Consider the following 22,939-nt stretch of genomic DNA (forward strand, 5'->3'; position numbering starts at 1 on the left):
CCCGGTCCGGGAAGATCCCACATGCCTTGGAGCGGCTGGGCCCCTGAGCCATGGCCGCTGAGCCTGCGCGTCCAGAGCCTGTGCTCCGCGACGGGAGAGGCCACAGCACAGAGGCCCGCGCACCACAGAAAAAAACTCACCCAGTTTTTATTTTATAATAGCATGATTTAGAACTACTCAGTAGACCTACACTATTTCACACCATTCTTTTTCTTCTCTCCATCTACTCCAGCATGGACTTCTTTCCCACTGGCCCTAAGGATTTTTTGGTCTTTCTCTGGCACTCTCATATAAATAACTTGCCTTCTCAATTAGATTTGTCTGAAGCAATGATTATATTGGATTCTTGTGTATTTCCCTGGGTCTTCATAAATCTGGCCCAAAGTTTATTCACTACAATGCTCTCCTACATTCCTTGGCCTCAGATTCCAACTGAGTTCATTTTTCAGGATTTTTACTGAACATGTAGAAGGAGTAATTTGAGAAAAGGGGAGAGGTCTGAATGCCTATGCACTTCATGCTTTTATGCATATTGAAAACCTGGCCTCTGCATCTCCTTTTGGCTAATGTCCCTTTAGGGTGCGATCTACTGTCCCCCACCTACTGCCAGCTCCAGTGAGTCCCTGGAAGCCCCATGCACGGTAGCACAGAACTGCCCACCTGGGGCTGAGGTGACTCCAGGCCAGTCCAGCACTCCCACCTATGACCCAGGTTCTTACTTAGTTTTTGTAATCAGGGATCTTTTTCCTGTTTCATTTCTTCTTGTTCATGTGCAGAAGTTGAGGGTTAAGGGTTTTCCTAGATAAGTTTCTCCAAAAGCAAACCCACATCCAAGTGATTCATTAACACATGATCCTGGTAGAAATAGGCAGTGGAGTTTGGGAGCGGGGAAGGGAGAATAAGGCAAAGAAACCAAGGAAGTGTGTGAGATCAGGCGAAGGACTATGTGTTCAGTGGCCTAAATGATGCTCTTCTGATGAGGAGGACATGGATCTGGGCTTCCCTGTGGCTAAAAGGGAAGGTCAGCGGGAATATCAGGACAGCAGCTATAGGAACTCAACAGAGTTCAGAGTGCAAACAGGAGATGGAGATGGAAGGGCCATGGCAGGGTGGCAGCCCCCATGGAAAAGAGAGGAAAGACCAGACGAGGTAGCATCAGCTGTTGAGTGAACAAACGAGGAAGAGAAAAAATAGTGGGAGACTGAGCTATAATCTTAGGTAAAGAGTATAAGGAAGAAGTACACATAAGAGCCTCAGATGTGATTACCTCTGTACCCTAAGCTTGAAGGCCAGGGAATTGGCATGCTAGTCTCCACTTGCTGAACAGCAGTTTTCTTGTGATAATCTGTTTCAGGACACTTAAGGCATTAATCTTGCTACAGACCAGACACTCATGTTTGCTGGCAGCTAAGACCTCACCTTCCAGCTTGGGAGGGTTCTTCATTCCAATGGAAGCATCCAAACCCAGCTCTGAAGATAAAACCACAGCCAACAGGATCCGTTGTTTTGCATGATCTTACTATGACTTACTCCCGCACGCAGGAGGGTCATCAAGTAAGGAAAGTGTCCAGGAACAAGGAAGGCCATCTGAAAGTCTATGGTGAGTGGAAACCAATGGAGACATTTTTATATTTGCTTTTTGTTGATCTTCCTAACACTACCCAGTATTGGTAAGACTACCACAGAGCAAACATGTCCCCAAATGCCAAAAAAAAAAAAAAGTCAAGAAAAATAAAACTGATTTTAAAAAAAAAAGAAAAGAAAAAGTTCTGGGCTTCCCTGGTGGCTCAGTGGTTGAGAGTCCGCCTGCCGATGCAGGGGACACGGGTTCGTGTTCTGGTCCGGGAAGATCCCACATGCCGTGGAGCGGCTGGGCCCGTGAGCCATGACCGCTGAGCCTGCGCATCCGGAGCCAGTGCTCCACAGCGGGAGAGGCCACAACAGTGAGAGGCCCGCATACCGCAAAAACAAACAAACAAAGAAAAAAAAGAAAATCTGAGCAGAGGTGGATCCCAAGGAGAAGAAAACTGAGGACATGGCCATGGGGATGAGTGAAGATGATGAATTAAATGGAGTTTCATAAAATAGACAGATCAGTACACCTCATGGGTGAGGATGGCCCTTTATTTTAAAAAGAGGGGAAAAAAGGAAAATAACCTGGATATGAAAACTAAACTGGAGGCTGAGTTGTGTGGCCAGGGTTTACATTGCTACAGAATGTTACTAATACACTGTTACTGAGAGCACCTAGCAGGGGAAAATTGACTTGAGGGTGGGTGTTGAAAAGAGAGGAAAATACTGGCCAACGTACCTTTCTGAGGAAGCAAGGGAAGACGAGTCCCAGAGAAAGTGGGGATCAAAAAAGTGCTCTACCTCAGAGGAAACAACGCATGTGCGATCACTTTGTAAGTGTTAAAGCACCAGAAAGACACAATGGTTAGATGTTATATATTCATAGTTGTTATCAAACCATTTTTACTGATCAGACTTTCTGGACATCATGTTGCTTAATATTCCCAACAACCATGGAATGGGGATATAATTTTTCAAGAGTTCAGATGAGGGATGTGAGATGTGAGTACCTAAGGAGATAAATAACTTGGCCCAGTGAAACAATCAGCAGTTTGCAAACCCAGGGCCTGAGGCAGAGCTGGTCCTAAATCCCAGGCTCTTGCTCACCTCACTCTGGTAGAGCATCACAGACTTCAACCAGACCTACAGTGGGTGTGGGAAAGGCCCCATTGCCCCCTCCACCCTCAACCCTGAGACAACTAGAGCTTCCTAATCCCCTTTTATTTTTTACCTAGGAAGAGTGGTCCTTGGCTTCCAGAATCGGGATTGGCAGTAAAGTCCCAGATGGTGGAGGAAAGACCGAGTGTGGCTTTGCTATGCCCACAATTGAAATGCTGGTCCAGCTACAGTTGCAGATAATTGGTCATGTGGGTGCTTTTCTGCAGCTGTGCTTGTGAAGTTTGTACCCCTGGGCCTTGGAAACTCAAAGGCCTTTGGTGACAGTCCTCCCAGGTGTCACCTGAAAGGAAAAGAGGGTGCAGTAGGACCAATCCAAGTTTTCCTGAGCTAATCCCTCCCAGAACACCCATTTCTGATGTCCCTGCCTATGAGTGAAACCACCCAATAACCCAGACAATAAAGGCAGACATCACGTACATGAAGGAGATGTCATTTTTATGGCTGTGCCTGGGGATGCTGAGATGGCAGGTGCTAGGCTGCAACATCCTTGAAATGAAAAATCACCCACTTGAATCTAGAGGATTTTGGATGGCATATGAGGTCACGCCTATTATTCAGCTATTAGCCTTAGTCCTGTAGCCTAGAGAGAAGGCTCTAAACAGGCCTCAAGGCATGGGGGAGAAAGAGTTGTTGATATCTACCCACAAGAATAAAAGAAAAGGGGAAGAAGTATGGCCTAAAGCCTTCAGGTACCAATAGAAAAAGGAATTGAGAATCTACAGTATATGGACCAAGTTAATAGAATGTTTCACAGTTCTGGAACCTTTCGAACTTCCTTACGTTTAATTTTTGTCTACCTTTCCACTCACCCATACATGTGTATATTCTATTGTCACATGGGGCAGAGTGGGGACGGATGGTATTAGCAGGTAGAAGTAGTGTAGTAGAGGCCTGAATCCCTCATTGGGAGCTTAGGTACAGAAGGGCGGCAGAATCAGAATTTGTGTTTCTTTAGATTGATGATACAACGCACACTCCTTATGTTACACACCCCTCCAGTGGGTTCTGGAAAGTGCTCCTAATCAACTATTTTGATATTTCTCCTGTGAAATGAACACATATTCTCAGAATGTGGGCTAACCAAAGGTATGAAGTGTCCTCATCCAGTCCAGGTCAGGCTCAGGTGGGGTCATGGCCCACAGGACCTGCTCCACATTGCTGTGCCCCCCCCACTTCCCCCCATATATCCTCATCCTCAGCGAGGTTTGTTTAACTGTTTCTTTAAAGTGTCTCTCATATATCTGTTACCACTTAATCTTCCAGAGAGCATCCATGTCTGACTCTCATCAACAATTCATCGAATCTCCTTCTAACTGCTTTTTTTGATTCTGTCCTCTCCACACTACCAAAGGTCACCTGTCTTATTACCCCCAAATCCTGTTTCATCACATGCTCCTCGGCTTGTGGAAATCCATCCTCCCTCCTCTACTACACAGACTCTAAACTCCTCACCTGCCTTTGTAGTCCTCCTGTCTTCTGCCCCTCTTTCTTCTGCAACATCACTTCCCACAACTCCCTTCTACAAATCCTCCTGGACTTGGCTGGTCCCACCCCGACCCCAACCCGGCACCAGGAGCCTCTCTGAGCTTCCAGGGCTTTTTCCACAAGCACTTCTCTCAGTCCAGCGTGCCCTTCCTATTTCTTCCAGGCAGAGTTCATGAATCATTAATCATCAATTTTAGGACACTGAATCAGATTTTATGATAATTCACATTGGGCTGAAGGGTAAAACCTCTTAACAAATCTGGTGGGTGAAAGAACTGTCAAAACCTGGTGTTCCCATTCTCCAATGTGATTTTGAGTCAATGTCTAGGATTGTTTTTAATTCTCACTGCGTAATTTCATCATGTAACTTTATTTGTCTACCTATGCTTGGAATATTCTTTGCATTTGCATGGGAAAAGGACAAAACATTTTATCAAACATCGACAGTACTGACCAATATTATTACTGTGTGGGGAAGCCTCCAATAGAAGGTCAAGTTGTAATTTAAAAATCTAGTGTTAGTATGGTTTCTACAGGGTTTCTCCTTGTACGGAGAGGATGGGGGCAGACCCAACAACCTGTGCCCATGCTGCTGCATCACAGCTAGCCACACTGTCCTCAGGTTATCATCAGAACCCAGACACAGGTGGATCTGTGTATCAGTTACATGTTCCATTCATTCCTCTCAGCCCATCTGTGGGGGGAATTTGGCCTTTCCTGGCCCATTGTGAATGATGGCCTGGCAGGGCTGTGCCATATCACACACATCTCACTTCTGAGACGTGTGTCTGAGAATTTCTTCTCCTCCTCATGGAAACTCAGACCCGGCTGTTGGTGTTTCTGAGATAGAGCTCTGCACCTTTTTAAGGGCACCAGCACAGCAAATTCAAGGCCTCCCTGGACCCTGAGTGAGAGCAGATAATTCTGGGGGCAGGAGGCGCTGAGAGACATGGACCTCTCAGCCCTTGCTGATTTTCCACGGAGAGCCTCGTGGAGCTGTGGCTTCGCCTGGAGGGGCTGGATGAGCAGCCGGCTCTGCTCACGGGACAAAGTGCACTGATGGATTAGGAGCTGGCAGATCTGAGCGAGGGACCACAGGAGTGCTCTGCGCCAGTCTGGCAACTTTGTGTTTAAGATTCAGACAGTTTCAAATCATTTGGTTCAGGGCAAAAAGGAAAACGTGAGCAACATCCTCTCTTAGTCGCTGACGGGTCCAACTGCTGAGAGGAGCGAACAGAGCCTGAGCCAGGGAGTCAGGCCAAGGAGAGGCCAGTGTCCCACAGCCCAGTGGCCGGGAGTCTTGGGCAAGTGAAGGGACCTTGCTGAGCCTCAGTGCCCTCGGCTCTACCATGAGATAACACACCTAACCTGAGAGTGTCCCCCGAGGACTGGATGGGTTATGGCTCACATGGAGCTTGCTTAGTAAGGTGCATGGTACACAACAGGTGCACAATAACCACGTGTTCCATTTCTGGTTTGTGAACTACTATAATCCTGAGAAAGCCTTTGCTTCTCTGTACCTCAGGAGGAACGGGAAACAGGAAAGAGGATGGTCCCAATGTGAAAAGGCACACACTGAACAAAAATGATTTTTCATGGCCAATTTAATTATAAAAGAAGACAGATATAGTCCAATACACAATGGGGTTTCTTCTACTTTTTCAAGATGATTTTATGAGTAAAGCTTCTAACAATGCAAATGCTTCTCATAGAAGAAAAGTCAAAAACATAGCCCAAGAAGTAACGCAAACCAGGTTTTAATCTACACACCCTATGAACTGCTGCCCAAGGGGAACTTGCTCATAAATTAGGCCAATAACCCCATCAGGTGTACAGGTTGCGGATAGTTTCCATGAGATTATACCACTGAGACTACACACACGATTGAAACTATAACCCACACGTGGAAGGCTCATTGTTGCTACACAAAGGAGGAGAACCATGGCTATTTCTGAAGGATGGGACACCAGAGACAGATCTTTGGCTTCCTGGAAATCACAGGGCATGGACAGGATTTTATATTCAGGATCTGGTATGCAAATGCTTCCGAGGGAGGTAGGCAGCCCAGGGAAAAAGCCTGGAGCTGGTGAATAATATAACAGACACTGCAAATATGGAGCAGACTGAAAACGTGTGGAAAGCCAGAGACTTTGTAAGAAACTTCAAGAAATAAAATTATCAACATAATTTCATGAGTATGAGGATCCTTATCTTGAAAAAATGAGGTCTGTTACACAAATTCCTGCAGGTGAGACGGTGGCAGCCGAGATCCTGCCCTTACCCCTCCGCTTCCCCTCTCTAGTCTGACTTGATACTGAATGCCTGCACTGGTGAGGGGGGTCCAGGTGACAGAGGTCAGCCTGGGACAAGAAGAATGAAAAGGCACATGATGGATGCCTTTTAAAAATTAAATCCAAGAACGTAATTCAAATCAACATGAGTCTGAGGACCTGTTTACAGGGATGCCGCTCATAGCCTGTACTGGTTGTTGGATACAAAGGATACAGATGCTACCTTGTGACCTACTAGGATCTTAATGTTCTTTATAATGGGAGTACTCACCACTTAGTCTAGAACTGTGGAGACCTCCCTTTTATCCGATTGGAATGAGGCACTTGTGTAAGCTGTACAGGAGTCTGACAGACGATGGCCGATAGAACCAGTCAAATCACATTCATCCAGTGAGTCCTGCTGGACTTCATTCTCTTCTACCGCCAGCAGCTCCAAACTGAGCTTTGTGGGGTCGGGAGGACTGATGATTAAACAGCAAATATTCAGGAACACGGAGTCCTGGCGGGTTTTGATGGGAGGGTTAAGGGACCGGTCATGTTATGGGTTTGGTGTGCGTTGTGTTGGAGAGTTTCAACCGAGGAGGTCAATAGATGAATCTGGACCAGCCATCTCGGTCCTTGTAATATTAAGCCAAGAATTGCAGATGAACACTTCGGGTACAAGTTCAAAGCAAAATTTACTTAAAGCATAGACACATTCTGGGAGAGAGCGCAGACTGGCTTCTGCGATGTGAAACCAGCCCAGCTATAGGGGCGCGGGGTGTTTATAAGCGCTTTGAACCTAAGGGTAGGAATTGGGTTAAGATCCAGTGACAAGGTCCCGTCACGTGAGTGACGGGTTATACTGAGTGAGCATGCTTTTACCCATAATTCCATGTTTTCACCCAAATTCGCTAAGAAAAGCCCATGGCGGGGAGGGGGGGGGGGTTGAAACCACATGTAAATTCTATTATAATGATGACATAATGAGGTTGGGGTTATCTACGGTTATCGCTTGGCTCAAACTGCGCCTGCGTGCTTTGGGGAATTCCCCTTCGGCCAGGTGCTTCCTGCTGCTTCAGGACGTGCTGACCGCAACCTGTGCCTCAGACCCTCCTTGTTTGGCTCACATATCCTGAGTCTCCACCTCTGCCTTCCCCTGCTGCTCATCTGTAGCTAGCTGCCTAATAGTCACAGAAAAGAAATGGGAAGTCCCCATAAAGGGAGGTATAACATCCTCTCCTATCTGGGGCCGGCGGGTGCTTGCAAAGGGAAAGGGAGAGAGAGGGAGGGGGAGAAAGTGAGCATGACATGCTCTGAGCACTGATCAGAAACGAGCCCAGGAGGAAGGAGACTGAACTACCCCAGTACACAGCAGTCACATCACACACGCCTTCAGAAACCGTAAAGGCAGCTTCAACTATAGCATAAGTTTTTCGTGAAATTTACGTGTAGCAGCCAAGTGAACAGGCTCTAGCAGCATAATGGGCTCCTAGAAGTCCTGTGTCTTCAAGGCCAAATTCTCTAATACTGAGATGTGATACGAATTTTTTTTCTCGTTCCTTTCCTTGCCATCAAATACCTGCCAGTGTGGTAAGGCCAAACAGGCAGAGGCAGATATGCATCTCATGCTGGTTTTAATAAAAAGGAGAGAACAGGAGACTGCAAGAAATCGGGTGGCTGATTAGTACCCCTGCATCAACTGACTGTAGGTTACTATAATTGAGAGGGATTCATAAAGGGGCCTATACAAGTACCACAGTGAAAACAGACAACATTATTAAAAGGGACACTTTGTGGTTGTCAGAATGGAAGAAATAGGCATATTCAGCACTTTCAGATTTCCCTGCATCTGATATGACCAGATGTCACCACTGAATTAAGACCCATGTTTCTTCATAGTTACCTAGAACAGATAAGGTCTTGGCCTTCCTCTTCCTCAAGAACAGCATGATTTCCTACAGATAAATTCAGACAGGGAACAAAAAATTTCACAATTTGTATGGAAACACAAAAGATCCTGAATAGCCAAAGCAATCTTGAGAATGAAAAACGGAGCTGGAGGAATCAGGCTCCCTGAATTCGGACTATTCTACAAAGTTACAGTAATCAAGACAGTATGGTACTGGCACAAAAACAAAAACGTAGATCAATGGAACAGGATAGAAAGCCCAGAGATAAACCCACTCACATATGGTCACCTTATCTTTGATAAAGGAGGCAGGAATGTACAGTGGAGAAAGGACAGCCTTTTCAATAAGTGGTGCTGGGAAAACTGGACAGGTACATGTAAAAGTATGAGATTAGAACACTCCCTAACACCATATACAAAAATAAGCTCAAAATGTATTAAAGACCTAAATGTAAGGCCAGAAACTATCAAAGTCTTAGAGGAAAACATAGGCAGAACACTCTATGACATAAATCACAGCAAGATCCTTTTTGACCCACCTCCTAGAGAAATGGAAAGAAAAACAAAAATAAACAAATGGGACCTAATGAAACTTCAAAGCTTTTGCACAGCAAAGGAAACCATAAACAAGACCAAAAGACAACCCTCAGAATGGGAGAAAATATTTGCAAATGAAGCAACTGACAAAGGATTAATCTCCAAAATTTATAAGCAGCTCATGCAGCTCAATAACAAAAAAAAAAAAACAACCCAATCCAAAAATGGGCAGAAGACCTAAATAGACATTTCTCCAAAGAAGATATACAGATTGCCAGCAAACACATGAAAGAATGTTCAACATTATTAATCATTAGAGAAATGCAAATCAAAATTACAATGAGATATCATCTCACACCAGTCGAATGGCCATCATCAAAAAATCTAGAAACAATAAATGCTGGAGAGGGTGTGGAGAAAAGGGAACACTTTTGCATTGCTGGTGGGAATGTGAATTGGTACAGCCACTATGGAGAACAGTATGGAGGTTCCTTAAACAACTAAAAATAGAATTACCATATGACCCAGCAATCCCACTACTGGGCATATACCCTAAGAAAAGCATAATTCAAAAAGTCATGTACCAAAATGTTCATTGCAGCTCTATTTACAATAGCCAGGAGATGGAAACAACCTAAGTGTCCATCATCGGATGAATGGATAATGAAGATGTGGCACATATATACAATGGAATATTACTCCACCATAAAAAGAAACGAAATTGAGTCATTTGTAGTGAGGTGGATGGACCTAGAGTCTGTCATACAGAGTGAAATAAGTCAGAAAGAGAAAGACAAACACCATATGCTAACACATATATATGGAATCTAAGAAAAAAAATGTCATGAACAACCTAGGGGTAAGACAGGAATAAAGACACAGACCTACTAGAGAATGGACTTGAGGATATGGGGAAGGGGAGGGGTAAGCTGTGACAAAGTGAGAGAGTGGCATGGGCATATATACACTACCAAATGTAAAATAGATAGCTAGTGGGAAGCAGCCACATAGTACAGGGAGATCAACTCGGTGCTGTGTGACCACCTAGAGGGGTGGGATAGGGAGGGTGGGAGGGAGGGAGACGCAAGAGGGAGGAGATATGGGAACATATGTATATGTATAACTGATTCACTTTGTTATAAAGCAGAAACTAACACACCATTGTAAAGCAATTATACTCCAGTAAAGATGTAAAAAAAAAAAAAAAAAAAAATTCAGACCGGGCCGGAAACACTAAGCAGATCATCCTGTGTACGATAATAATCCAGTATCCAATACTACCCTGGGGACAAAAACATCACCAGTGGGACAATAGGATATTTTAAGAAGAATATTCCAGGAGGCCTCACGTTGTGTCTTATATACCTGCCTTGGTTTGCTTTCCTGAGCCATCAGCCAAGATCTCCCTGACCTGGTAGATCCTCACCACAGTATCCTCTTCCAAGTCTGAATAAAAAGTTAAACACATCTTTTCCCCACAGATTGTGGGCAATAGCTCACCTGCATTCTAACAGAATAGTGTAATATTCAGGCTTTTCTCATCATACACTGGCTGGTTTAGCAGAATGATGGATGGAATCTACAAAACCTTGAATCAAAATGAATGTTTGGGCTTCCCAGGGTGGTGCAGTGGTTGAGAGTCCGCCTGCCGATGCAGGGGACACGGGTTCATGCCCAGGTCCGGGAAGATCCCACATGCCACAGAGCGGCTGGGCCCGTGAGCCATGGCCGCTGAGCCTGTGCGTCCGGAGCCTGTGCTCCGCAGCGGGAGAGGCCACAACAGTGAGAGGCCCGCGTACCGCAAAAAAAAAAAAAAAAAAAAAAAGAATGTTTGTTGCTACGCTGAATCTTTGGCCATTCATGGGGTAGGGAAATGCCAGGGCTCTGCCTTGGTTCATGGAAACATACAAACAAGGTGATGGTAGAGGTCTTCGTGTCCTGGTTTTCAGATGACTGCTTCACTGACACAGCCAACTTAGAGGAGACAGATACTGGGGATGACAGAAGTGACACCAGTGAAACAACAAATCCAAAGATGGAATTAAGGCTGTCAACGTCTCTGGAAAGGCACAGAAATTCAAGGGACATTTTTTGGGTATGAAAATAGGGGGCTTGTATGTAGGAAGAGACATTTCATGGGAATCAGGAAAAACGACAGTCATCCCTGTGCACTTGCACACCTGCAAGTGAGTGAGTTTGTCACACCTGCCTTGGATCCATTATCTAACTGGGGGCCTGACCCATAGGCTTGGCCTGGATGAAGAACAGAGCACAGCTCCCTGACCCACCTGATGTCTGTGCTTGAAACTCTGTCATAGAGCCTGATTCAAATCACTATGTCTACAGAGCTTGTACACAGGGATGACAAATCTCAGCACTGCCTGAGGCGTGGGGTACAAAGAATACAGAGTCTACCTGGGAGTCCAGTTGGAGTTTTATCACATTGATAAAGAATACTCAATGGTTACATCCCGAGCATAAGAGACATCCACTTCCTCAAATGAGAAGAAGGCAGCACTTGAATAAGGCCAGAAGGAGTCTGACAGACCAGAAAGAATTGAGTAAATCAAATAGTATTCATCCAGTGAGTCCCATGCGACACCATTCTCTACCATCTGTGGCAGCTCCCTGCTGAGCCTGGTGGGGAGGCAGGACTGAAGATTAACCCAAGAGGGATCAGCAATCATAGAGTCCTACCTGGTTCTGATGGCATGTTTAAGGGAGTGGTGAAGCAAGCCAAAGGCCTGATCCTTTAAAGAGGGAAAAACTCCCTTTTGTGTGTGGGACAGAGTGTGTTTTTTCACAGGGGCAGGAGATAGAAAGGACACTAGGTGCTCAGTGCTCTGGCCAAATAACAAGCTGATGAAGAAAGAGACTGAATTATCTCTGGATGGTACAGTCATGACTCACAACATATAGAGACACGTACCAGTGGCTTTCACCCTTTCATTTACGTTGCATTGAGTGTCACATGGAACGGGCAAGTGCATACAGCTTTTGGGACATTCTTGTGTCCCAGAAATCTCATGCCATCGAGGCCTCTCTAAATACTGTGGCATGGTATAGTAATATTATGGTCTATTTACATTTCTTGCTATGACATACATGCCAACATGCTAACGCCAAACAGGCAGAAAACAGATATGCACCTCGCTCTATAAACCACACTGGAGATAACGAGTGAGTGCCAAAAAATCACTCTGACTTAGTTTACCTGGGTCAACCGGCTTGGGTTATAAACTTGAGAAGTTAATAAGAAATGGGAAACAATGTAAGTACCACAATGAAAGCAGAGAACATTACAAAAAATGATAATTCGTGGTTGGGAAAATTGATGATACAATATATTCAGCACTTCCTGCTTTTCCCTGGACCAGAGGCCTGCCGACATCATCACTGTATTAACGGGCCACAAATATTCAAAATTACCTTGTGGCAATAGCCACTGGTCCTTGCGGGTCACTGTGATCAGTTTGGTTTTCTACAAATAAATTGACAGGACAGTTACATCAGGCAAAACCCCTTCACAAATGCCCAATCCTGTGCCATTCTTCACAGTGTGATAACAGGCTATTGTGAGAGAAATAGCCCAGGAGGCCCCAAAGAGAGCCTCATAAGAAGGCACTGGGTTTCCTTCTTGAGCCACTGGACAAATGTCCTTGATATGACAGGTCATCCTCAGAGTATCCTATGTCCTGAGTCTGTGCAAATGGCTAAACAAATCCTTTTCCCCACAGATCCTGGGGAAATACCCAGCTGCCATCCTAGAGCGTTGCTGTAATAGTCAGCCTTTTCTATCTGAAATGCTGTTTGTTAATGGGTTAGATGAATTATACAGTGAGATTAGATGGGAGTGGAATCTACACACCATCAAGTCAAAAGAATCTTCAGGGACTTCCCTGGTGGCACAGTGGTTAAGAATCTGCCTGCCAATGCAAGGGACACGGGTTCGAGCCCTGGTCCGGGAATATCCCACATGCCACGGAGCAGCTAAGCCCGTGCGCCACAACTACTGAGCCTGCACTCTAGAGCCCGCAAGTCACAACTACTGAGCCCTCATGCCAGAACTACTGAAGCCCGTGCACATAGAGCCCATGCTCTGCAACAAGAGAAGCCACCGCAGTGAGAAGCCCGCGCACCACAACGAAGAGTAACCCCTGCTCACCGTGACTAGAGAAAACCCACACGCAGCAACAAAGGTACAACGCAGCCAATAAATAAATAAATAAATGTATAAAAGCAAAAAAAAAAAAAAGAATCTTCAAAGCTGCAAAGAAACAATGGCCATTCATCAGCTTGGGAAGTTCCAGGGCCCTGCCTTGCTTCAGAGAAATGTACCAAGTGTGACAGTGGGGCTTATATTTTGGTTTCAGAAGACTCTGGACAAGATAACACAAATGAAAGGAGATAGACTGTGGGTTGACAGAAGTGAATCAATGTAGTGACATCTCCAAAGATAGAAACAAGACTGCCATCAGACTCAGACACGTAAGGGAACTCAGGGACATTGCTCAGGAATGAAAATTAGAGAATTTCATGTGATATAAGACATTCATTCAAAATTAGGAGGCCTCAAAGTTACTTCCTGTGCCACAATGTACATGTGAGTCTGGCAGGACTGCCTTCGTTCCAGTGATTTGCCACAGGGACAAACAAGACTAGGAACTGAGAAAAGTTCACTAACTTGTAGAATGTCTTATTTTAAATGCAATTGTAGAGTCTGGTTCAAACCAGGCTTCAATATGTAAGCATACAGTCTATCTAAGCAGATTAATTCTCTCAGAGTATACTAACAAAGATAATGGAGATTACCTGGGAGACCAGTTGAAATTTCATCCTCTTTAGCATGGGAGCAACCACAGGCTCCATCCAGAGCAGACCCCACTTTCTCTTCATCAAATGCAAATTTTTCATCAGTGTAAGGCTGGTAGCAGTTAGAACCTTCCTGGGGAGTTGAAGGAGCCAGAACACATTCATCTTGGGATTCCTGGAGCACTTCCTTCTTTTCAACATCCTGTAGGTTCACGCTGTGTCAGGTGGCAAAGGGATGACAGAAGATTAAATTAAGAGGAGCAGACACCATGCTGTCCTAGCTGGTGTTGATGGGAGGCATAGGGAGTGGACACAGAAAGCAAAGGGGAAGTCCTCTTAAAGAAGGAAATAATTATCCTCCTGTATGTGACGTGGAGTGTGGCTTCCATGGGTTGGGAGAGGGAGAGACCAGCAGATGCTCTAGCCACACAACCAGCTGTTGAGGGAGGAGACTGAACTCTCCCTGCATGCTATAGTCATGAGCCCCAGCACACACAGAAGACTAAGAGAGTGGTCCCAACTTGTTTGCATACATTGTGTTGATCTGTATATGCAGTGCCCAAGTGAATACAGCTTTTGAGGAATTATAGACTCTAGATATTCTGCCTTCAGGAACTATTTTCTCAACATTTTGTTATAATATGAATTTCTTCTAGTTTCTTCACTTGCAATCAAATATTTACCAACATGCTGATGCCAAACAGGCACAAGGCGATATGAATCTCACCCTGCTGTTAACCATACAGGAGAGAACACTTGATTACAGGAACTCCCAAGTTTGGCTATTTCACCAGGGTCAACTCACTGTACGTTACTATACTTGAAGGATTAATAAATTGAAACCCACACAACTACCGCAATAAAAATAGACAACGTTGTTAAAAGGGATATTTGACTGTTGACTGAATGGATGAAAGAGTTACATTTAGTAATTCTGTTTTTCCCTGGATTTGAGGTCTCCTGTTGTCACCACTGACATTCACAGCCCACAGATCTTCAGAATTACCTGGGGGATACTGGCTCTTGTCCATCCACTTGTTTATGATCATTTTGATTGTCTAGCAAGAAATTCAGAGACAGTGGGTCACAATAAGTAAATCACGTCTCACACATACCTACTCAGTGAACACACCACAAGGACGTGAATATTCTCAGTGCAAGAACATAATACATTAGCAGAGACATTCCAGGACACTTAAGTCTTAGAATTAGACTGGACCCCAGACCCATCAGGGAAATTCTCTTATTGATCTGATAGAGTGCTCTCCCAACATCCTTTGTTCTGAGGCTGTATAAATAGTTAATGATATATTTTCCCCAGTGATCCTAGAAAATGAGCTGAGTTATTTTCTAGAATTGTTTCTACAATATTGGTTAGTCCCATCAGATTATGTGGTTGCTGATGGTTTAGAGGAATTTATACTTGAGACTAGAGTGATGGATGAATTGTATAAACCCTCAAACCAAAAAAGAATCTTTGGTGTGACACAGAAACCATGCCCATTCAAGGCTGAAGGGACTGCCAGAGCCCAGCCTTGCTTCATGGAAACATCCAAACAAGGCAATGGTACAGCTGTGTCCGTCCTGGTTTTCAGATGACTGCTTAGCTAACAGTTAGAAGCCAACATAGAGAAGATGGAGACTGGGACTGAGAGCAGTGAAACCAGGGAAACAACCTCTCCTGATGTATATGCAAGTCTGCCGTTGTATCTGGATAAGGATAGAAAGGCCAGGGACATTGTACAAAAAAACAAAAATTAGGTCATTGCAGGTGACAAGACACATTTGATCCAAACTAGGTCTGACAAACACCTCCTGTAGATTTCCACCCAAGGTGGATGAGAGTTTGTCACACCTGATTTGGGTCCAAATGCCTGACACTGGTGCCAGGGTGACACAGGCATGACTGGGGCCTAGAAAGGGATAAAGGCTCCCTGAGCCACCTGATGTCTGTGTTTCATAATAGATCCTTTTCCCTGATTTAAGCAAGATGTGTCTATAGGGACTATCTTCAGAGATGACCTTCCTCAGTCTACACAGGTGTGGGGAACAAATATGGAGGCTACTTGGGAGATCAGTTGGAATTTCATCCTCTTTAGCATGGGAGCAACCACAGGCTCCATCCGGAGCAGGGCCCACTTGTGATTCATCAAGTGCAAATTTGCCATCACCGTAAGGCTGGTTGCAGTCAGAACTTCCTTGGAGAATTGAAGGAGTCAAAACACATTCGTCCTGGGATTCCTGAGGCACTTCCTTCTTTTCAACCTCCTGCAGCTCCACGCTGTGCCAGGTGGGAGAGGGATGACAGAAAATTAAACAAAGAGGATCCGACCCCAAGCTGCCCTGCCTGGTTTTGATGGGAGGCATCGGGAGTGTCAGAGAAACCAAAAGGGCAGTCCCCTTAAAGAGGGAAGGAACTATCCTCCTGTACGTGAGGTGGAGTGTGGCTGCCATGGGGCAGGAGAGGGAGACCAGCAGGTGCTCCGTGCACTGGCCACACAACGTCTGATGAGGAGTGAGACTCAACCATCCCAGTATGGTACCTTCAGGAACATGAAACACAAAAGAACTTCCATACCAGATGCTACCCCCGTGGTCCTAAGTCATGTTCAATTTAAGATAAAGTAGTCCAGTGAATACGGCTATTAAGGCATTATAGACTCCCAGAGATATTATGCCTTCTTTTTAGGAATAGAAAGGCCTCCGAGGCCTCTTTCTCTTACTACTGTCACATGACAACCAATTTTTTTTCTAGATAGTTGTCCTGATGCTTAATTTTTCTGGTTACTTCTCTACTAATTCCTTTGCTAGGTACCTTCCTTCCAAGGACCTAAAACAACTGTGTAGGAGTAGATATTTATCTCACCTTGGAGTTCCTTTAGGAGAGAACAGATATTCTGTGTGTGCAGGAAATCCTAAGGGGGGTGCATTCACCTTGGGTCATACATACAAGTAGCACGGAGACAACAGACGACCAAGTTCACATGGCCATTTCCATGTGGGTTGAGCGAAGTAAATCAATACAGTCTGCAGTTCTGCTTCTCCTTGCGTCTGGCGTCTGTGACTCTCTTGACCTCACTGTTCTTTCTGTGACCCTGTCCATAATTTACCCACCCATTACCAGCTCCTGCTAGTTCACTGTTACCTAGATGTGAGTATCTCTTGTGCTTGTCCACCTTCCTCATCTTCACGAATTTCTGCAAATTCAGAAATATCCAAGAAGTCAGCTTCTTGCCACTTCACTCACTCCCAACACAGCAACTCACATGGTCACAGACTCATAAATACCTAGGTATGAATTAGTACCGTATGGAAGTTCTAGTGCATTGTCTTTAAACAATTGCCCTAGCATGGATTTCCGATCCATCAGGCAGTCTGACTAAACCAGAGGATCATCATCATGACACCTTCTGCCTGGAATTGGACAAACATTTAAAGTGTCCTTTCTCCCTTATATCACTGTATACTTGTCCGCCTTCCATCTTGGCTTCCACAGCTGGATCATCCATCCTGCCACAAATTCTGCCAAAGACACAGGCTCTATGAACTTTCACAGCTCTCACAAGATCCCCTCCTTTCTCTAAGGAGAAGAACCATGTCCCACATCCCTCCCCCTGGGAACATCCTGAGCTCTTCCAGGTGGCTTCTGCTGGTTATCAAGGGGAAGTCTCTCTGTGGAAAGTGGTCCAGTCTAAACAGCTTTCCCAACACCAAGTCTGACTACATCAAGCACCTTATCTAGCACCACACAGTGAAGGGCTTTCTTTTTTCTGCAGTGCATTCGTAAATATTTCCCCATTTCATCACTACAGCTACCATCAACAGATTATTTGATCCATTTTACAGAAGAGGAAACAGATACTGGGATAGGCAAAAATCACTCACTCACTCACTGTTACTAAAGACAGCCACCCTCAGGCTGAACCCTGGGAACTTTCATGCTTAGTCCAGGGCTCCTTTCACTCTAATAACCTGCCTCCTGTCACATCGTCTTTTCTGTGCTTTAACACTGGGCGGATGCTGCCTCCTGCGCCAAAGGCCATGGTTCATCAGGGAGGAATCAGACAGTTGGAATACTACACCCTCCACCCTGTGCATTTCTCCTCTGTTCTCCCACTCAGCCAGTCCTGCTCCTATCATAGCCCCAAACGGGACATGAAACAGGAAAGCTGATAAAAAAAAAACATTCCTAGTGCAGGTGTGGAGTCTCTTGTGAGCAGGGGACCTTGGAGCAGCTCAGTGTTATCAGGTACTGTGGCCCCCTTAGCTGGGCTGAGCTTGTGGGCAAGGTGCTCTGCCAGCCTGTGTCCCTCAGTCAGCCGCTCTTAGAAGCCCTACCCCTGGTGGTTGTCAAGGTCGTTGTGGGTGAGGAGGTCCTTGAGGTGCTGCTGGAGTAGGACAGAGTCATCTTTCACTTCCCGTAATGTCCGCCGTAACTGGGTCAGCTCTCGTGCCTGACTTCGAGTTAGGGTATCACATGTCCTAAGGTGGGACAGAAGATACAATTTTAAAATGCAAAGATGACGCACTATTAGGGATTTCTGTGAGAACAGCCCCAAGGAGTGTGGACAGATACAGCTGGTGTGAATTGGAAAAAAATGTGAGAATGACAGGGCCAAGAATGGATGACAAGGTGTAGTCAGTCAGGAGGGGGTTGTGAGTTAAAGGTAAATGAGGTATTGATTGCACAACATTGTTGAGGGTACCAAATGCCACTGAGCTGTTGACTTGAATTTGGTGAATTTCATGATATGTGATTTTAAGTCAATTGTGTTTTTAAAAGCAGAGTAAATGAGGCTCTGAATAACAATTGGAGTCCGTAATTCACCAATTGGTGTTCTCCTGCTGGTTTATAAATATTGTGCCACGTGCCTGCCATGAACATCTCTGCCCTCCTTATCTCACCTCTCAGCTTGCGTGGCCTTCTCTGCCAGCTTCTCTGCTAGCCTCAGCACCTCAAACAGCAGCTTCTCACTCAGCACAGATTCAATGATGTCCTTAAATGCTTCATACTCTGAGGAAAGAGAGACGCTGCCTCAGGGGAAAGCTGGACAGGCTGCTGTGGTCACTGCCTTCAAGGGAAGAGGCAGGGTCCATCCCAAGGACAGATGTAACCTCAGTACCAGGCTCTACACAGGGATTTCCACATCTGATTCCTCAGCCTCCCACCTGCATGGCATTCGGTTACTCCCTGTTTTAGAGCTGAAGAAACAGAAGCTCCAGGGCACAGAAAGTAACTAGACAAGATGAACTGGTGTTTGGCAAACTGACACTGAATCCTGGGCCACTTACCAATACTTGCAGCCTCGTAGGTGAAACACTGAGCAGGGGCATTCCTGGTGATTCCTGTGTGGTTGGGAAGACCCCTAGGACTATAGGACTGATGGTTCCCTTGTGCTGGGATTTCAGTAATGGACAAGTATCTCAAAGGTAAAAAACTCACCTGGATACACTCGTGTGAAAGAGAATACATGAAACCATAAGGACCTGGAAAAAAAATGTGCCCAAATACTATGAAAGTTTGTGTTATTAGACATAGTAGAACTTGAACTTACTGTGTTATACTGTGCCAGGGACTATTGTCAGAGCTCTGTCCGAATTTCCTCATTATTCATTACAACTCAAACAGGTAGCCCATGGTTTCAGTGAGAAGCAGACTCATCCTTAAGATCCTTTTAAGCAGGTACTATCCCCTGCTTCCCCCAGTGTGTAACCACCATGTCACCCCAGTGTAACTAGCACAGGGCTTTGCCAATGGGACCTCAGGGAAACCTGAACTGATGGAGTTCATCAGTCCCAGTCGTTTAGCCAACAGTGATGCAGGATCAGATACAGAACAGAAAAGATTCCAATTGACACAGTTTAGCTTGTTCCTGAGGGAAACAGGCAGTTCAGTGCCTGAACCAAGAATCAATATCTGGGATTTTAACTCTAATCTCAACCTACAACTCACCGCAAACCTGGAAAAGTGGCTCAACTCTTTGTGCCTGAGTTTTCCCATCCTCAGGGAACTGAGGGTAAAATAGCCACTTCTACCTTTCCTGGATTGTGGTCAGAATGAAATTCAAAATGACAAAGGGAATAGGAGACAAAGTCTGGAGAGTTTTTGTTTCTCAGAGGGAAGACCATGATCATTCATCACTTTGGTGGCCATGACCCCTAGGACTTAACTGTATTTCTGCAGCTGGTTGGCCAGGGAGTAGGCAGTAGCTTGGGATACAAGGAATTTCTCTGGGAGGTCTTGGAAGTCCTGCTTCTTCTTTGCCAGCTACAACTGAAGCTCCTGGTTGATTTCCGTGAGTGTAAGTTCTACCCTCAGATCAGATAAAGGGCCAAGAGATACTGCCATGGTGACATGTGGCAGAAAAGGTAGAGCCAGGGACTGGGGAGAAGAAACCCAAACATATGATGGATTAAAAACATGTGAAATCACGTAAGTTTAATCAGGACTGAGAGATGACAGAAACTGGAATTCTTAACTTACTGTTGGGCGAAACTTGAGGGTTTGCAACCGCAAAAACAAGGTTCATTATGCCAGCGCTCAGAGCCAAAGGCACCGTCTATAGCTCACACTCAGACAGGAGTGACAGAGGAGGACCCAGCATGTGAGGTTACCATCTGGAGTTGCAATAACAGAACTGGTAGCGGGGGCGGGGGGGGGGGTCATGGAATCTTGGGGGCACCTGCCTTCCAGTTGCCTAGGCCATGCTAATACACAAGGCTGCCTGGGGTCTTGTGAAGGTCACCATTGATAGCAACCAATCCCTCAGCAGTCACTCTTAAGTTGTCTACACATGTCCTGATACCACTTACCTATCTCCTTCCAAAAGAAAATCTCAGCGGAGTTCTCATTGTTCATTCTTCGGTGCATAAAGAATTCACAGGAGAAATAGTTTGCCAACAGGTCTTCATTTCTGTAGGGCTGTCATGACGTCACCCACCTTCTCCTTAAACAGATCTTAAGGCTTTTCCACAAGTGAGACACCTCAAACTTTTACACTGTCATGAAGTTCTTCGACCCTGCTGCAGGGTCTGGAAGGAGACAGAGACGTGGCCTGATGGGGCAGGGCGAAAGGCAGAGGGCCTCTCCTGCAGTTGAGGAATAACCAGGCAAGGTCCACCGGGCCCAGCACGGAGCAAAACAGGCACAGTTTGTAGAGGACCCTGTGGCACCGCTTCTGGGGGGCTTGGGCACCAGCAACAGCACACTTCTCGCCTCATCCTGAGGGTCAACTCAGGGGAAATAGGACCTGCTTCCCAGCGATGGAGCATGCGGTCCCCACGCTGGAGCTCCACGGCAGATCGAGGAGCTCAGGACTGAGCAGCGGTGCCCTGCGGGACAGTGTGGGCAGGGGCCCGACGACCTGACCCGGGGCCAGCGCAGCCGGGTCACGGTCAGGCTGGGCGTCGGTCTGCACCGCAACACCTGAGTCCTTTGAATCCACGTGGTGAGAGCAGCGACTCCCAGATGCCGCCTCGTGCTTAGCCTAGACCTCCTATTTCTATTCTTTTATGATCTCCAAGAAGTGTGCTGACCTCACTCTAAATATACTGTCCGATTTTGTCATCCTAACTTCTCCCTGGGACTTGGGGGCTACTGGCCACACCAAGCCTGTTGAGTCTTGTGTAAATGAACCAGGGATCATTTTTAAGTGACATGTGAGCGGCCCCCAGTTGTGCTAAAGCCTAGTCTGTGTCTTCACAGTGCTTTCGAAGGTGTGTATGTGTGAGTAAATGTATGATATATATTTATACATGCTGCTACAGCGATACGTTAAAGGCCAACATAACTGGTGGACAGGGTCAGTGAGAGGAAATGAAACAATCTTTTCGGTGGCTATTAAAGCAAACTGTGTGTAAAGAAATACGTTTTTCTTCCCCTACTTTGTCTCCAATTTCTGCACGAGTCCCTAGGCTGAGTGGGGAAGAATAGGAAAGACAAACTGTCACGAAGAGCTCACCTCACTGTCTAACGCTTGAAGTCTAAGTTTAAAAGAATGATTTACCCTCTTGTCATTTTGTAACAATCCCCTTATCTAAAAATATTAAAGGGCAGTTCTTACATTTAGAGTGCCTGAGAATCAGCTGTGGAGATTACAGAACCTCCTTCCTGGGCTCCAATCCCCGGAGGTCTCGTTGGTGTGAGGCCCTAGAGTCTGCAGTTTTTCACGTAAACACAGACCACACGTTTCTGATGCGGGTGGGCTGCGGATCCCAGTCGAAAACCTATTGTTCTATAACACTGATTCAAACCTATAAATAAGCTTGTTTTCCTTTAATTAAGAATCCTTAATTGAAAAGTGGGTAAGTCACACCACAAATTGACATAAAGATCTCAAAGCGTTCCTTGGGAAAAGTCCTTAGTTACGTTCTTTTGCCTTCCAGAATTAAAACCAAGCACTTGCTCCACAATTATTTCCTAGTAACGGTTGAGAAATTAAAGCGAACGACAACATGAACAAAAAACTCACGGACTTCCCTGGCGGTCCAGTGTTTAGCCTGTGAGCTTCCACTGCAGGGGGCAGGGGTTCGATCCGTGGTCGGGGAACTAAGGTCCCGCAGGCCCCGCCGGCGTGGCCAAAAATATAAACAAATAAAGGTAAAAAATAAAATAAAAAATAAAACAACTCAAACATTGTCACCACCACCGCCACCAATTACCAAAAGACTCAGGCCTGAGGTAGACACATGCCCCACTTCCGTAGTAGATGAAGTGACCTCGACTTCTGCCTTTACGCTTGGTTAAGTATTTTCCATGAGTGCCTTTGGCTGTCACGACAGAGGAACTCACTGGCAGGATCAGCAAGAATGGATGAAAAGTCAGCCGAACTATGAAGTCTTACTTAAAGATAAAGCAGTAAAATTTGAGGACCTCTTGCCCTGTGGTGATGCAAGCATCCCGGCAAGTCTTCCTTCCTCCCGGTGCTGCCAGGGCTGGAAGGCATTGATGGTGTAATCTGTAGTCAATGGAGAACTCAAATAATGCTTTTAAGAACTTCATTTTAAGGACGTTAACATTTATGAAAACAACAGCATATGCATCGTGTAAATCTCAGACCTGGTCAGGATTGAAACCGTGTACGAGGCCCCGTGCCCTTGTCTTTTGAAGTAAAGTGCTGACTCGAGAGTTAATGATTCGGGAATGTGAAGGCGTAGAAACAAAGAACAGCTG

General features: G+C 45.6%; 1 pseudogene; it reads right to left on the bottom strand.

The window, feature by feature from the left end:
- Positions 1–1,276: 1,276 nt before the first annotated feature.
- On the bottom strand, positions 1,277–20,116 carry LOC136135631 (putative neuroblastoma breakpoint family member 5; annotated as a pseudogene).
- Between the last annotated feature and the right edge of the window lie 2,823 nt (positions 20,117–22,939).

This window comes from Phocoena phocoena, chromosome 1 (genome assembly GCF_963924675.1).
Source record: "Phocoena phocoena chromosome 1, mPhoPho1.1, whole genome shotgun sequence".
NCBI lineage: Eukaryota > Metazoa > Chordata > Mammalia > Artiodactyla > Phocoenidae > Phocoena > Phocoena phocoena.